Below are 18738 nucleotides of genomic sequence, written 5' to 3' on the forward strand. Positions count from 1 at the left end.
GACTGCCCCATAGAGCTTTTTGTCGAAGAGAAAACATACGTTGCATGTTCTGACGCGATCTACTGTATGTAATAAAAGCGAAGTCATATTTTGCACAGGCGGGAATAAAGACAGCTTCAATTAACCAAGCATGAACCGCCGAGCGCCACCCTTGTCGATACCCAAGGAGCAGTTTCCCATCGATGGCCATCTCCGGTGACCTTTCCAGTCGCCCTCAATGAGGGATCAATAGAGCTCGACAGCTTCAAGGAGAGTGGACATTGCAGGCCTGCTCTGGAAGTCACACCCCTGCCCCGCACACCCCTCCACGGCCTTGTCAAGAACCCCGGCGCACATTAACGGAGCCCCGCTCTCCGCAGCGGCCGTGACAGCGCCCAGGCCGGCCTCATTAATATAGAAGCATATATATTTTTTGACTGCCTTCACCGCTATCTGGCAAATCAGAGCCAGGCGCTGCTCCCTTCGCCCGTGGCCGGCGCCTCGCAGCACACGAAGCGCTGGTAATGGCTTTTTAAATCAAGCGCCATGTCACTTTCAGCACTGTCGCTCGATCGGCGCTTAATTAATTGAATTATTGTTCTGCCGCTTGACGTTAGTTTCTCCGCCTATTACAGACTTTCCCTTTTTTTTTTGCACAAAAAAAAAAAAAAAGGGTGGTCGAAGGCGATGGACAGATATTGAAATGGGGCTCCGGGGACCAGGGATAAACAGCCTAACAAGCTGGCCTGACTGCTCGGCGCGGGCTCGTACATCTCTCTTTATGAGAAAACTGGCTGCAGATTGATTTCATCCATAATTGGGGTCTCACCTCTGCCTGTCACCGTCAATAAAGCGCCCAGCAGGGTTAATAAAGTGAAGAGGGCCGCAGGTGTGAGCCGAGAGCCCGCGCTCCCGTCACGTGGCCGCGCGCGGCCCAACTTCCTGTGAATTCATTAGAAGCCGGGGGTCTGGACTCCTGAGCGCCATCCCCAGGGGTTGTGTGTCTGTGGTCGAGGGGGTAAAAAGGCGCAGGTACCCCCATCCATCGAAGGAGCGCTCCGCCTCCCTCACCAAGGGGGGAAGAGAAAGGACAGGCTGCCTCCGTGGAGGGGCTCTTCAAGGCGCTGCACCGTGGCGAGTGTATGTGGTTTCCACGGTTCGTCATGTAAGAGTGAGGGTGTAGTCAGTGGGTGTCTTCACTCACAAATTAGGGTTGCCACCTGGCAAGATTTGTGCCAGTATGACCAGTATTTTAGTGTCTCTGCTGGTACAAAAGTTAGTAAAATCGCCTAAAGTCATATTTTCCCCTTATCCGTACATACATTAAACACTAAATATAAGGAAAAAATATTTTAAAATGTGTTCCACAGCTCCTTGATGTTCCCTGACTGATAATTAAAGTAAACAAAGACAGAAAGGCCATGTTAACAATTAATACATATGATATCATGTCTGGGCCTTGGCAGAATATTAAAATGTGAGGAAGTGGTCAGTATTTTTCTCTCTGGGTAGGGCTACAGCGCTGCTCACAATTTGGGGTGCAATATGAGTGTTAGTGCTCAGTAACTTGCTGGGCTCTCCCCTATTTTTCGTAACCCCTAACTTCATGACTTGAGTAAGTTCTTTTCCTCTAAGATTCTCAGCACTTGTACCCCACCTCGACGCCTCTGCCTGACCCTCCTCTCACCTCAGCATCCATCACCGTCCTTCTCTAGCTGCCCACCCGTCCCTTGTGTCCTTCCATCCGTTCTGCCCTGAAAGCGACAAACCACCCAGGGGCGGCTGCTCCGTCTGAGCGGAGGAGCGTCGCCCCACAAAGAAAAGCCCCAAGGCAGAGCTGAACATGAAATGGCAATACAGTTTATTTATTACCATTTTATTTTTCAGCAACAGACCCTTCGCAAACTGAGCGTCAGGACGGGGTGGGGCAGGGGCGGCCTTAGGCATGTGCAAGCTGTGCACCTGCACAGGGCCACCAAACCCCAGGGGCCGCCACAAGGAATCGGATACAATACATATTCGTGGCGGCCCCTGGCAGGACCCCCTCTTCCGGGGCCCCCTACCTACGCTCCCTGCACAGGGCCACCATGAGCCTAGAGCCGTCCCTGGGTGGGGTCATTGCTGCTGAGTGGCAGCAGGGAGCTGTACACTTTGTTTAAAGTGCGCATGTCTCTTTGGCCGGCTCTCTTGCAACGGCCAGCCAGACATGTGCATTTTAAACTTCTCTAACCTAGCTGTCTTGGACAGCTGGGTTAGAGAAAGCACAAGTCTCCAGCGCTCTTAAGAGCGCTGAGAGAGGCCGCTCTGTCCAATCCTGACGATTCTCTCATGCTGCGTAACAGCATGAGAGCAGCGCCAGGGTTGGCTTGGGTGTTGGGAGCCTACCTCAAGGAGAGAAGACCGACAGAGGAGGACGTCACGCAGGTAGGTAAGTGTATTTTATTTATTTATTTATTTCTGAGATTACCCGCCTCACCACCCTCGGTACATGCCAGCCGGCAATGAACCACTCGTACCTCCATCCTGGGTTCTCTCCTCTCTGTTCTACTGCAGACGCCTAACCCTGGCCCTTTCTTCTCTAAGACGTCCCAGCTGCCTTTTAACTCTAAGGCTCTCGAATGCCTGGTGTTCAAGAGACTTGCTAGATATGTCTCTAGCGACAACACACTTGATCTCTCCCCCCCACCAACCCCTATGTGGCTTCCGGTCTCTTTACTCAACTGAAAACGCTCACTTATGCATCTGTGATTGTTTGACAATCACTCAGCGCAGCCTGCAATCCTGCAGGCCAAGTCGGTGTCATCTGAGGCGTTTGCGTTGTATTCTACGTAATTGCATTCATGTAGCACTTACTACGCATGGCAAGGCATTGCAGCGCTATAGAGCAGGTAGTAAGCAACGCAGGGACCCAAGTTTAGTGGGTAATCCACTAGCTGTAGGTTGTTAGTAGTTATTGCTTATTGTTGGTGATTAGGATTAGTTGTGCGCCCTCAAGGAAACCCTTCCATGCTTTTCCTCCTGTTCCTTTGTGGTGGATCAAATGAATAACAGTGAGATATGATCATTAGTGGGGGATATGTGCGTTCGTGCAGAACAGTAGCAGCGTCCCCCCCCTCTCCAGCACCTTGAGACCCTCATGGGTATGTAGTGCGCTTTATAAATACTATGATTGATCGATTGATTGATGGTTGGTGGGATGAACTAGAGGAGAGGAGGTCTTGATAGATTCCAGGGATATAGTTTCATCTATGATATGCCGGCAATTTGCAGACATACGATAATAGAGAGTAAAGCAGACAAGCATGCAACTCAGAGTAGGCTGCGTTCAGAGTGAGTAAGGGATGCAGGGGATGGAGGGTAGGGAGCGTGTCATTTGAAAGTCTAGATGTATAATGTTCCTTCCACCTTGAGATAAAAGTAGGCGTGCACCATAACTGTGAGTAGTCAGCACTCGAATATATTTTGTGTGGATTAATGTTACTAATAGAAAAGATGGGGTTTCACATATATGAAGTGCTTCACGTAGAACGGATACAGTTTATAGAACATGTGTTTAAATGGTGACTAATTGAGAAATAGTGTACTGATTATTAATACGATTAGGGCAAATCTGTACACATGAGATGATTTATTCTGAAACTAATACAATGAAATGTGCAAACTAATGTTTAGAAGATTTCGGTGTAACATGATATTATGTTTCTTGGAGAGTATTTTATTAATAACTTTATTAGGCTTTGTATTACTCATGTGTTTTAAGAGATTTCATTGTGTTGTATTTACATTTATGCACATATTTGTAACCCAGTGCACTTGTTAAAGTTGGCTATTGTTTTGAGGCCTTATGTGTGTTTAGTTAACTTCATGTGTAATTTCATTTTACCCTAACATTATAATTCGGCATCAGATCACATTGCAGTCTCACGTTCTGTTTGTGCTGAACCTCCACTGTGGAATGTATCGTTGCATTTTGTTTCCTCCGCAGGTCTGGACAGAGTCCTATTGGTTAGAAAAGGAGGGTGTGTGCTTTTGTAAGATAGCAAGGCCTGGGAAGATGGAGTTGGCATAGATAACCCTGGTAATGAGCGTGAAGCTGGATTACCATGAAGGAGGAAAAGAATGGCCAAGGACGAAAGAAGTTGTAACATTTAGATATGAGAAAGGAGTGATAGTGCCCAATTTGCACTGGGAGCTGGGAAAAACACAAACAGGAAAGTCACATGGCATTGTCTTAGTTAAGAAAAAAGAAATTCTTTATAGTATGAAATCAGTACAGTACAAACTGTGTACCAGTAACAGTTCTGTAAAGGTAAGTCGGCATCTCAGGCATATCATACAGCAGTATTTTAATGGCATAAAGGGACCAATGTATTCAATAGGGGACAACAGAACCCTCCTGCCCTGTTTGTAAACCCTGCCCGGCATGGCTACCAATGGATCTCAATCCTCAGGCTACTGTGCATCCTCACCCACAATTCTATTTCCCTGAAACTATGAAGTGTCCCCTGCCATGTGTGCAGATCCTCCTCAGCCAGTTCATCTCTCGTGCATTGTCGAAGTCGTACCTCTTCGGCCTTCGCATACTGTAACATCTGTAATCTATCCCTGTTCCCCTGCACCTCTGGGGCTCATCCAGGACTTGTATAGGTTGAATGCAATTGATATTATGCTGTGTTTAGTGAGAGACTAAACTTATTGAGATTTCGTAGGGTGCAGACCTATGCTTCTGCATGCGTAGCTTTATGCTACCTTGACCCGGATGCTTGGAGTATTTTCTATTGAAGACTCCAGCTGCTGACACCTTTCTTCTTCAAAGCAAATCAAATGCTTAAGAATAGTTGTTACCCATTAGAGTAGTATAGGGAAAGACACGACTAATGCTTTCTTTTGAAAACATATTTATGCAATTTAATTAAAAAAATTTCCCCTCATCTTTTGTTTAACCATAATTGAATAAATCGTATTGTTTCTTCTGTATAAGGTAAATCTCTTTAGGAAATTTGGACACTGTTTGTTCATCCTGTACTTCTATACCCTTATGCTGAGACTTGTATATGTAAACTTATTTTTGTACTTATGAGTATAATTTCCCATATCCCATTTTCAGTTGAGGTCTGGATTATTGGGTGACCAGATTGGTTGCACTGCATTTGGAAATTTATTGACCGATTCGGATCTTCTTCTAGCTCTCGTGCTAACAATAAAAGATCCACCAACCTTTGGGTAAATGTGTGAATGGGCCCAAGCTCTCACAAGGAGTGACCGAGTTCCATCAGCAGAAAGGAGAAAGCACTTTCTAGTTTGTAGTCAAGGTCACTTTTTCACTGAAGGTTTTGGGAAGATCATGGGACTCTGCATTCTGAGGATGCAAAACAATATCTATGTGCAAGAGGTTAATCTGGTACCAGTAGAGGCATGCATCGCTCAGATGCAGATCATGATAGACATAGGAGAGGATGAGTGGCTAAAGTATAGAGTAGTTCCTCTTTAGTCATTAAGTGGGGAGTAACCACACGAATGGCAAGATCAACTCAGCCTACACTTCAGCATCTGACTAAGACCTCAGATCAGATGTAGCAACTTGCTAAATTTAAGCATGTTACCACAGAAAGGATAATATACTAATCAGGATTCCCTCAGTAACAGTGAGTGAATAGGGAAGAGCTCATAGCCAAATCCCCACCCAGCTGAGGGTGCAGGAAATGTGTACATAAACTTAACTCCCCAGTGTCCCTCAGAAAGTCCAAGTCCTTCTGCTCGAAGCTCACGCCACAGACTGTGTTAGGTCGGTAGCGGCCAGAAAAGCACTGGGATTGAATCTTCTCTGGGCTGAGTTGCTTGGAACTGCACTCCAAAGTGGGTGGTAAACTCTATCTCAGGCTAACTATGGTCAGAGGGAGCGAAACCCTTGAGAGGCAAATGAGTGGGGTTTGTGCAGTCTGCTCAGAGGATTAAACATGGTGGGAAGGTCAGTCACCAAGCAAGCAGACCCCCTCTGTAGGATTTTTACCTCTGCACATCTATCCCCCGAAGAGTATGTTTCTAGCAATGGCTCAGCGTCACCCTATTGAGAATGAAAAATCAAACGACAATAAAACAATTTTATTGTCGTTTTATTTTTTACTGGCAGCCGATACTGCAGAGTGTAGGGCGGGGCCAGGCAATCCTCTCAACACTAGTGAGGAACTGGGAGGAGTGGAGGGCACTTGTAAGTGCGCATGTCTGTTTGACCGGCAGTCTTAGGCAGGCCAAACAGACATGCACACTTAGAATTTCCCCACCCAGGTGGGCGGAGGAATGGCACAGGCTCCCAGTCCCTCTGTGAGCTCCTAACCAGGCTGCTCAGACCAACCCAGGTGCTGTTCTCACAGCATGAGAGTAGCATCTGGATTGAGTGTGGAGTTTGGGAGCCTGTGCTGGCCCTGGGCTTCCGGAAGAGGTGCATCTAAGCATCCGGCAGATGGAGCGGTAGCAGGAGAAGCAAGTAAGTGTGTTATTTTTTTAATTATATGCCCCGGCGCTGTCCCACCACTTTATTTTGGCAGCAGCTGCTGCTGCATATTTCCTCTGCTGTGGTGAGTCACACCTGGCCCTAGGTTGGCTACGAAGGTATTGGGTGGTAGTTGACTCTCCACCCTGACAAAGAGTACTTCAGCCCTCAGGCAGCAGGTTTCTCCACAGGGCCATGGAAGACTCACTGCCTCCACCCTCTATTCTGGCAAGTGCTGCGACCCTTAGGGCCAGTGGGTAGCAGAGAGGTGCTCCTGCTTGCTGAGTTGCTATTGACTGTGGTGCATCCTGCGCTCATGATGCTACTGAGAGCGAAGGCCCACGCTGGGTGCCAAGTCTGTGGCAATCTTGGTTACCCATCTGACCCATCCTGAAACATGGACATAACATGTGCATTTGTAAAGCACATATTCACGCAGAAGGGTACCTTGGCACTGAATAGCAGATGTTTATTGTTACCCAACTCTATGGTACTTATTTTGTCGACCTCAGAAGGATGAAAGGCTGAGTGGACTCACCAGGATTTGAACCTGTGTTCATAAGGTTAAACAAAGGCCCCCTACAATGGGCACATTAGTCCACTATGCCATGGAACAAGGAATCTAACATGTGCAAGTGAGAGGGCAGATCAAAACTTTATGGCACAATGAAGATGAGGGCATGTGTGTGCTGGTTTAGGTGGATTCTCACTGCAGCTTTTGGTGACCGCACCACTGGTGTTTTTCAGTACTCTGTTTAGTAGGTGGAGCATAAGCATGTATGATAGGCCCTAAAAATGCTGATCTATGCCTGGGCATGGCTAAAGCCAGAAGTAACCCTGGTAGAGGTCCATGGTGGTCTTGATGTGCAAATTGTTGGTCCAACCAAGGTATAGGGGAGAAAGATTAATCAAAACATCTATTAATTGATTCCTTCCAAAATTTTTCTCAGCTTAGCTGGCTCTGGAAACCCCAGTTTTATCTGAGAAAGCAAATGATTATACATCTTAAGGACAAAACAATCAACCTATTTTCAAACATTAATTGGGTAAGATCCCCAGGTTGCTGGCGTGGAGCTAGGCATAGAATGTGAGTGCTTTGTGGGCCACTTTTGGCAAGCTAAACTGCTTCTGTGGTATGAACCGAATGGAGCTTTAAGATGCCTGATGACAATACTTACAAGACCACAGGACAGGCCATGGAAGATTGCATTCTTAAAGGACCGTGTAACAACTCAGTTACTAAATCAACTCGCTCTCCAAGCAGATGATGCTGGAGTTTTGGGCCCACTGCTGGTTGCTCTGCACTGGCAGCCACGAAGGCTAAGACACAACAATTAGGAGGGTTGCTGAAGTGCACACAGATGCCTAGGGCAAGGGTGTGGGAGGAGCCGCTGTAAATATTCAAATAGGAAGTGAAGAAGGGTTCCGTGTGAACAACAGTTAACCGTAATCATTTGCTCCTAAGAGATGGGAGCGTGCCATTGGTAAAGGACAGCTGTTGCCCTCAGCTATTTAAAAGACAGTAAGGGTCAGATCCCTGAATCCAGACTGGCGAAGACATGCATTCTCACAGCATCTAGTGTGGTAACACAAACAACCCCAAAGAAGCTTGGAGCTCCAGCAAGAGTTCTCTTTTCTTTGAGAATTGCATGGCAACCTCGAATGCGCTTAGCTTGAGGCCCTTGGAAAGCGCTGCGGGTCCTGCGGCATCTGGTGAGATTTCACAGGTATTTGAAAATCCTAGGGTGATTGTGTAAGTCTCATGCTAGGCTCTACCCATATCCTTAGCAGTTCTCCTAGGTGAACAGCCTCTGTCATATTGGAACAATATAGGTAAGGGAAATCGGAAACTTAGATCCATAATTTCAGAATAAGGGTTGGGTCTGTCAGGCTGAAGAGTGAAGTGGGGCTGGGCGTGCACTGTAGCTGGATAAGGCATCGCTCTCAGGGGCAGCAGTGACTCTCAGTTTATACTTCTAAATTCTAGCGCTCCTGGAGGGGTGCCTGTGGCCTGTGTCTCCATGGCAGATCAAGTCTCTCCAGTCTTTCTGAATCTGCCTAAGCATGTAGAAAGCACCCCATAGCTGCCAAGTTTTCAGATGGCTTATGTGTGACATTTTCATTGTTTCAGTGTACTTATGAGTGACATTCAACGACCAAATGTGTGACACTTAGAGTGACACTTACAAGTAAATCCAAGCAATTAAGTCGATGGGAATGGTTGTATGACCTTACAACGCATGCTTTTACCCCGCATGCAGCTACAACGCAATTTTTTACCCCGAATTGCTGTCGGGGGAGCGTTGGCGTTTGGAATGGTCATAGCTGTCAAGGTTTCAGGTAGCTATGTGTGACATTTTCATAATTTCAGTGTAATTATGAGTGACAATTTCTCGCAAGCAAAAATCAAGCAATGAAACATATAGAGAAACATATAAATATCAGAAATTACACCCATCTGAGCAACAAGAAACTCTAAGAAGTAATTGAACTAAAGTGCGCTAACGGGCCTAAGAACAGCGCCGGCAAGCTGCTGTGCCAATCAATGGGCCTGTGCTGAGTGGTGGCCTGAGTAAAAGCAACCATGAAAACTAAAAGTAAACCAAACATAAGCAAACGCTCGACTTATGTGTAGATAAGATAAAATGTGGAAACAAGCAGATTCACACCATGTGCCAATGTTGGCAGCTTAGCCCCCCGGTACACCATCCCTAAAACAAACAAAGTTATCCACCAAGCAAACTGATAGCAAACTCGTCGTAAACAACACAGGTGGAAACAATCCTTTTGAACATGTGGCACAGTTCATCTACAAACACGTAACCGCAACTTGTGCCAAGGAATATAAGAACTATGTGACCCTCTGCAGTGAATCATACTGTGCTCACTCACCATGCCTACTACGTGGAAATGATACCAAGCACTCCTCAGTCAATGCAAATGGATTGTGATAATCACAACAATTGTAAAAAGCACAAAAGGTAGTGATTGCTGTCTAAATTAACATTAAACTATGACCTTAAACCCAATGATGCAGTTCAGACACAAAAGTTTACATGCACCGTCATTGAAAAAATAAATCGAAAAAGAAAAATTAATCAATGCTCCATGAATAATTATTCGCCATTTGCTGTTGTATAAAGATGACTCCTGCTGGTGCACAGTTAGAAATCGATTTTTCCAGGAGGCCTCCGATGAGATGTTATATGTGACTGCTATTTCAAACTCTCAGGGTGCAACATAACCAGGCCGGACAGAATAAGAATATCTGAATGATGGTCCAATGCACTCCATTATTTTCAAAAACGTTTTTTAGATGCTCGAAGGCAAGAATTTCAGAAGCGGGACCCCAGCGTGACAGCCCGGCGTGACTGGATAAGTGTGCCCCGGGCCACCTCCTGAGAGCCTCCAGCAAATCAGCAGATTATGTTCATGAACCAACGGGGGCGGACAAGTGTGCCCCTCTTAACCAACATGTGAATGTCTTGGCAGGTGAATGTTGTGAGTGTGGGTGGGCCATTCACAACTCCAAATTAAAACTAAAACCCACCTCCTACCTCATTGTCTTGTCCAACACAGCGTGCAACTCTACCTCGCAAGTGAAGAAAAATCACCACTCTGCCAGACGGGCACGCTCGGAAAACCAAAGCTGCCGCCCGCCTCCTGAATGGCCACTGGAGTAGTCTTTCTGGATGTAGCCAAAGCATTCGACCGAGTATGGCATGAGGGTCTGCTTTGCAAACTTATCAAGCTCAAGTTTCCAAGCTATCTGATTAAACTGCTGTCTAGCTACCTGTCAAAACGGACCTTTCACGTGGCGGTACGAGACGAATGCTCAACGCCACGCCCAATCCTTGCTGGAGTGCCCCAGGGATCAATCCTAGGACCATTTCTCTTTAACATATTCACAAACGACATCCCCACGGACCTAAAGAAGACAGATCTGGCTCTTTACGCCGATGATGCTGCAGTCATCTCCCAATCCTTCAGCGAACAGGAAGTGGCTAAGAACCTTGAGGCATCACTCAGCAGACTCTCCGAATGGTACAGCGACTGGCAGATCACCCTGAACACTAGCAAAACCACAGCAACACTATTCACCAGGAAGCTGAACAGAAAACACCCAGCAATCCTCCTCAATGGGGATGAGATAAAATGGGAAAACAGCAGCTCCTACCTGGGAGTGACTCTGGACTCTAAACTCACATGGAGACACCACATAGAGAAGACCTGCCAGAAAGCAGCAACAAAACTGTCTGCACTATACCCACTCCTGAAGACCAAGTCGATGCCCTTGCAGAGCAAGATGCGAGTAATCACCGCAATAATTCGGCCAACCATGACGTACGCTGCACCAGTTTGGAGTGGCTGCCGCCCGCAGCTTCGGAAAGACCTGCAGAGACTACAGAGCAGGGTCTTACGGATTGCAGCAGGTGCTCCACTCTTCACAAGAACAGCAGACCTCCACAGAGACCTAGGCGTTGAGATGTTGGACGACCATCTCCGCAAACTCAACAGGACATTCTACAAAGGACTGGATCAAAAAGATAACCCACTGATCAGGAAACTTGCAGACATTTCTACAAACCCATTTGACCGCTACCCGAGGCCCATCGAAGCGCTAAACTTGTGAAACTGAAATAGCAACACAGCATCCAAAAACCCATCACTGCCTGAGAGCAAATCGCCCCGGCAGGTACCCAAAACTCATCACTGTCAGAAGGCAACCGCCGCGGCAGCCATCAACGCCAGAAGACATTTGGCAGACGAATACAAGACTCTGCGACTAAACTTGCTGACACTTCCGCAAACCATATTGACCGCAACCTGCGGCCTTTCACAGCGCTGACCTTGTGATCCAACCTCAACTGTGACAAAGCGTCACACATCAATAAGACAACCGAAACAGCGACTAAAAAACTCTAAATGAATGTGGAGTAATGAGGCTATCGCCTCGGTATCCAAAAACTCACCGCTGTCAGATGGAATCTGACAGGCGAAAACAAGACACACTGACGCCTCCTGAATGGCCTGCCTCATAGCCTAGGGGGCCAATCACCCTGCATGTGATCTCAGGGAAGGGCGCCTTGATAGAAAACAAGGACGAGAACTGCAAAAGATATCTCGGATGTGGTGTTGATTAGTGATTCGCCAGGCTGTGCTCTCGAGTTCACCATTTTCTGACACTGTCACATGCACGCTTTCTGTAGCACAATGACCTCGCTGCTGCAGCTCCTTGTTATAGCACGCCACGGGGTGGTGGGTGGTTCCTAATTATGCGTGACTAGTGCATTTAGTGCGGTGATGCGAACACCAGCACTGAAATGCGTTAGTGTGATGCCTAATGCGTGATATAATTTACTATTCCAACTCTAGTCTGTGTAACAATAGGGGAGGTGTTGGAGTTAAAACCAACACCTTATACCCCCTACAGCAAGCCATTGTCGTTGCAATGGCATGCGAGGTAAAAACATGCGTTGTAATGCATGCGTTGTAATGGTTGTTTCCCGATGGGAACAGATAAGTATCAGAAATGACATCCTTTTTAACAAGAAGATCTAAAACAATCTTGAAACTGCTGCAAAGCACCTGAAATGAAAGGTTGTTAACTTACTGCTCCGTTGTAAGCTGATTGTACTGTAAAACAACTGTGTAGCTGTGATAGTAAACAATTAACAAGTCTTTCAGGGGCAGTACTTTAATGAAGTTCAATGGACATACGCTCATACGTATGCAGTTACATACAAAAAAATGACTTACTGGATGCAACCGATTGTCACTTGCATCATGGGATAAGCAATGTAATATTAAAATCCAGTAGTACAGTAAATAAATACAGCCCAGAAGGATTACACCATCTGCCTAACTGGAGAGAACAGCAAATATGAAAGCACACTAAGGCCAGGGGCTAACAGCCCAGTCGGATCATTCACAGTGTTGAGGTAATAGTACCAGAGGCCGACATTGCCATGTTCCTTACACAGCCCTGTATAAGGGAAATGCAACTTCTAATTTGAGAAAATAATCAAAACAAAACAACACGCAGGCTAAGATTTTATTTTTTGGTTCTATATAACTTGCTCTAGACCCATATCAGTTCTCACCTGTTGTTTCTGCGGGAGCAATATGAAAAACACTGTGTCAAGTCCCAGAGAGGGGAAGAGGGGAAGGGAATAGAAACAGCACCTGTGCAATGCAGCCACTTCAGTCAGGTAAGTATGGTTCCATGTAATTTCTGTGTATTCTCTGTGTGTAAAGAAAGCAAAAACAGTATCAGTAATAGTCTGGCCTTCTAGTGACAACAGCTATATTCTGGTATAGATTCTGTAGCATAACTACCTGTGTAACTCTCATCTTCTGTAATCAAGGAATTGACTGTATGCCCAGATTGTGCACACAGTCTATAGAGACAAAACAAAAGAGGGCAGGTATGCCTAGTGCTCAATATAACAGTGACATTTCCATAAACTCTAATATAAGTATGGCAAACACCTACCTTCTGTGTCATGCTTAACAAACCCCAGAAAAAAGGAGTTTATGTTGATTCCACATTGAAAGTAAAAACTTCGTTTGAGGTAAAACAAAAGACAAAATAGGAAAAAATATATGCAGGGCTAACAAGCCTAAATACCAAGGCTTCATAAACAGTATCCTAATGTACATTTCTATTCTTCTCGGCTTACTTATTGGACAGGCCGGGCACAAAAAGAAACTGACGACCCCACAATTATGAGAGCCGACATCAGATGAGTATCATGACATATTAATAGAGAGTGCAATGGCACGTTATTGCCACTAAGTTAGCAATACTTTAATTCTGCTTCTTCTTTGTTGTGTAGCAGGTATGGAGATCTGGGATAACGTCTGGAGAACCGAAATGATTGGAAACCGCTGCCACAGAAGAAACGATGACAAGACGCCGACACCTGGAACGCAATGCAGGAAGCCACAGAAGCAACGAGAGTAAACGCAGGACGAAAGTCACGCAGGCGAAGACTAGAACGCGAAGCGTCCTCCCGCCTGCCTCGCCCGATTTTAACCCAGCGGTGGTCTGCCCTACCGCATACGCAGTTGGGAGCGGAGCACTCCTGCCCCCCAAGTCACAGTTCTTGCCCTCTTTTTGATGGTTTCAGAGCAAGAATATCTATAACTTGCTTCCGCTTGAGGCCTGTTCATTTAAAACACTAAATCCAGTGATAAATTGAAGTGAAATGCATTTTTATTTTTTTATGTTATTCTTCAGAACACCCTTTCTTCATCAGTATTGCTGTGAGGCAACATAAAGAGAAGTTTGGCTGCCTTTGAAAGAAGGAAGAACTTTCTTCTCTAAGTGCCAACAACAGTTAAGTCTGGCTCAAGGGAATGCCACATTACATCTATCCTGTGAGACACAGCCTCACCAGTACCACAGTCAATTTTGACAGCAGCACTTTCTCTTGCATTTCTGAACATGTCCTCAAAATGGGAGATTTAATATTGTGCAATTCCATGTCCTAACAAACTAGATCATGGTTCTTAAACTGGAGATAGGTTGCAAACCATTTATACAACAACAGCACACTATCAGAACATGTTTTTGTGTGTCAAAATAGTTTAAGACCCATGCATGCTTGAGCATGTTGTTATGGACTGGGAGGAGTTTCAAAGCAAGTAACTACATTATGAAGGGTTGACCTATCTCTCTTAGATCCTGTCAGGTTGAGAGATCAGTTGCGTAGTCCTTAGTAAATCTCTAGAGAATGTCGGATCCCCATTGAGGTGATTTAGTGCGATCCTGGCATCTCTTGGATATTTTTGTAGGATCCTCTCCCACAGGTACCACAAGTGGCATGCGTCATAATTGGAACCACACCTACTGCACTTAGTTAGAGTGAGTGAACTCAACGCACTTTGTTAGCGAAGCACTTAAACTAAGAACAAGGAAAGGTCAGCGAGTTAAAATTGTCTGCCGGATCCTAACTTGTTTTTACTCTAGAGGTCCTTAGGCAAGGTTAAAAACAGTATGATGTCTCAAGGGTATGATGGCCCAGGACATCAAAGGGTCGACATGTTTCAGCCTATATAATGTTCAGCGGGTCAGTGGGCTTTCTTCAGGACCAGTAGATGTGCTAAATGATTTCTCTCATGCTTTGGCACGACATCCCTATTGCATGCTGCAAAGCATGGAAACACGTGCAGATCACCCCTCAGTACGCCAGCAGGTGTCTATCTGTATATATCATTAAAAGGCACACACAACATAAGGTAATTAGAATACATAAAAATAAAATAACATCACGGACAGAGTACAGCATGCACACCCAAGTGTCAGTAGAAATGGTCTCATCTGTGAACTTACATGTCCTACATACTAGTTAAAGAAAAAGAATGAGTTGGCTCGCGCACTCCGTGTTGTTGAAGAAGATTGAAATGTTTAAAGATTCAATTAGTCACTTGCGAGCGTGCACGAAGGTCTCGCTTTCTGATCCAAAAGCATAAAAAACAAAAAAAGTAGCCCTTCCCATTATGGCAAATATCCCTTCAATGCACTGCTTGGATTCCCAATGGGAGTAAGTAATCAATATTAACAAACGTTTAACAACAAGATTTTTGTAGCATTTACTTGATTTAATTAATCAAGAATTAACTATTCCAAAAATGACGAAAGTGCTCAAAAAGAGCAATATTCCTTTCAGCGGGATGTTCATTCGTCAGAGAACAAATACATCATGTATATATTCAAATCATTCCAATGCATTTCGGACTACGACAGCCCGTCATCAGGGGATACATATTTTGAAAGAAACAATAGGGTGAAGAAACGGCCTTGCTGGTAATGCGGTGCCCAACACCAGACATAATGGTTTAAGAAAAGGAGAGTGATAAAAACATAAACCAACTTGGTGAAAACGCGATACAACCACGAACTAGCTGGCATACAGTTGCCCTCTAAATAGACCCTTTAAGGAACATGTAACATCATTGAACCAAGCAGATAACAAGTCTTAGCCATCAGAATTTGCCATCAGAAAGTGCCCTCAGTAAAACATGTGAAATCAGTGAAACGAAAAGCAAAAATGAGTGGTGGTAGATATTCAAAGTGGGATTTTAAAAGTTCAAATGTGTGCCAGGAAAACAGGACTTTAAAAGTTCCAATGTGTGCCAGGAAACGTGCCAGAAGCGGAAAGGTGCTTAGAGGCGCGGTGAGCGTGTCTCTGCAGCGGGAGGATGGGGATTGTAGTCCCACCTCTCGTTATGTTGCCGCTGTCTTTTTGTACTGTGGAAGGTTGGGAAATGTAGTCCCGCCTTCTGCCACCGGGCATGTGTCTTGTCACTACTAGGGAGTAAATATTTTAAAATGTATTTTGTTATTTTACCTTATTATGACAAAATAAAGACAGTTAGGTGTGTTTTAATCTTAAGTACCTTACAAAATGTGAATAAAGTAATAAACAAGCTGTGAAAGTCTGTGATGAAGTTAAAAGTCCACCTGGGGTGGATTTTTGATGATGGATGCACATAAAGAAATCATGTGATGCTCAATGTCTGAGTTATTTTTTTATTTTATTTTTTTATTTTATTTTTGATTTTCAGTGTGTACATAATAACATAAAATTACATCAAAGCGTCAGTCTAAGAATTCGAAATTCCAATAATACCATAACCATACATCCTTTGTCTTCACAAAGCCATCTATAGTGGGAAGAGGAACCATAATCCAATTTATATACAACATTTTAACATTCTAAATTCTCTCCTCCTCTCTAGTTCTGGCCCAGATACTTTCCCCAAAATCCCCTAATTTCTTCCCTTTCTGAGCATACAGAGAGATCTCTATATTATGCATACCAAGTAGTCTAGAAAGCCACATTTGGAATGAAGGAGCTACGGTAACCTTCCACCCTGCGGAAATTAAGATCCGAAGTACTGCGACGGAGATGAAAACCAGAGCTTCCTCAGCTTTCCCCAATTTTAACCTATCGTCGCTGCCTAACACCATAAGGGTAGGGGATAAATCGATTTTTTGGCCTAACAGCCCCTCCCAGAATTTTTCTATCTCCCTCTGAATGCCTGCCAAAGACCCGCAATTGAAAAACATATGAAGCAGATCTGCCTGACCAACCTTACATCTGGGGCAGCTATCGTCTTCCCTTACCCCGCAGGCATATAGCTTAGCGGGCGTATGATACAGATTGAACAAGGTTTTCTAGTGCTGTGCCCTCAAATTGGTGGAACGGAATATTTTCTTATTCAAAAGGAGGGCCAGATCCAGATCAACATCGGGATTTCCCAGTTTTATAGCCAGAGCAGATTCTGTTTTTTCTATATCATCTTGAATTTCTCCATTGAGTAAACTATAAATATCTTTTATCTTCTTACACCCTTTAACCAACAGGTCTACAATGGGGAATTCAGCTAGCAATGAAATCCTTGGTCTTAATGCCTTCAGCCGACATACTAATTTGACATACAACAACCAATGTTTTGAAGGAATACCGACACTGAACTGCAGCGCCTCAAACCCCAAAATCTCATCTCCCCTCACTATATCACCTAATGTCTTAATTCCTAGATCTTCCCATACCTGCAGATTCCTATCGGCTGCCATCTGTGGGAATAGACTAGAATTATTTAAATGAAGATATTGGTTTACCTTGGGGATTCTACAAAACTTTGAGATAGCCCTCCAGACCCCCCATGCACCACCCAATACCTTAAAACGAACCTTCCTATAATATCTACGGTCGACTTCGCGCATTAAGAGGCCAAATGCTTTTCTCCCTACTAATAACTCAAAGATTGAAGGGGGCGTCTGAATATCATAATTTCCTAGACTGGATTGTGGCTCTGACTGGAAAAGAATGGACATATGCATCAATAAACACGACCAATGATACAACCTCAAGTTCGGTAAGGCCAGACCGCCCCTATCCCTAGGGAGAGACATAAGATTAGTAGAGCGCCTAACCCTCCCGTACTGCCAGATGAACTTTATAAAGATGGACTCCAGACTTTTAATTACTTTTTCTTCAATTTAAAGAGGTATGGCCCGGAAAAAATAAAGAATTTTGGGGAACATCGACATTTTCAATACGTTAACCCTCATTATCAACGAGAGGTGTAATACATCGATTCTTTTTAAATCTGCTTCTATAGATTTGCTCAGGGGGCCAAAATTCTCGGCTACTATTTTATCTATTGCAGCATTGATTCTGACCCCCAGATAACTCGCTGAATCCACAAATCTTGCATCCGTTTTAGTAATATTTTTAGTACAAATTATTTGTGTTTTAGATTCATTTAATAGATATCCTGAATGTTTGCCAAAATCCTTTGCCATTTGTACCAAAACCAGAAGTGCCTGGTGCGGGTCTAAAGTAATCACGGCCAAGTCATCCGCGTACGCCAACATCTTGGTTTCGTACCCCTTACATACCACGGGACTGATTGTTGGGCAGCCTAGTATCTTTCGGATAAACGGGTTGATATATAGAGAGTAGAGGATTGGGGAGCAAGGACAGCCTTGACGCGTGCCTCGATTTATAGTTATTTTGTCAGAGCTCTCACCCATAACCACCACTCGGGCAACTGGGTTGACATACATTGCCCTGAGTGCTCTTATAAATTTCTCTCCGAATCCACTCCCCTCTAAAATCCCCCAAAGAAAATTCCAAACCACTCGGTCAAAGGCCTTCTCTGCATCGAGCAGGATCATGGCCATCCCTTCTCCCACAGTGGACTGGGCGTCAAACAGAGCTATTGCCCTCCTAGTGTGGTCTGTGGCCAGGTACAAACCCATGTTGCCATGGGGAGACAAGGCCGCCAATGATCCTGCCCAGCCTTTTAGCCCAAATTTTAGAGTAAAGTTTGGTATCCGCATTGATTAGCGAGATGGGGCGGTACGATCCCTATTTCTCCCTAGGTTTCCCCTTCTTATGGAAAACCACTATATTTGTTTCCCTCCATGAATCTGGAACCACCCCTGTACAGACTATGCCATTAAATAGATCTATAAGAAGCGGAGTAATCTCGGACTCGATACATCTGTAAACCTCCAAAGGAATCTCATCAGGGCCCACGGCCTTACCCGTAGATAGTTCCTGCAAGGCTGCTATAATCTCGCTCTCGCCAATATCCATCTCCAACTCTTCCCTAACTATATTGTCGAGTCGGGGGCCATTGTCTACATATTCTTCACCCTGATGACCGCCTAGATTTTCCTCGGTATAAAGGCCTTGATAGAAATTCTTAAAAACCTGCAGGATGTCTTTAGCTTCTGTGTACTCTTT

Source organism: Triturus cristatus, chromosome 2_1 (assembly GCF_964204655.1).
Source record: "Triturus cristatus chromosome 2_1, aTriCri1.1, whole genome shotgun sequence".
NCBI classification, from domain to species: Eukaryota; Metazoa; Chordata; class Amphibia; order Caudata; family Salamandridae; genus Triturus; species Triturus cristatus.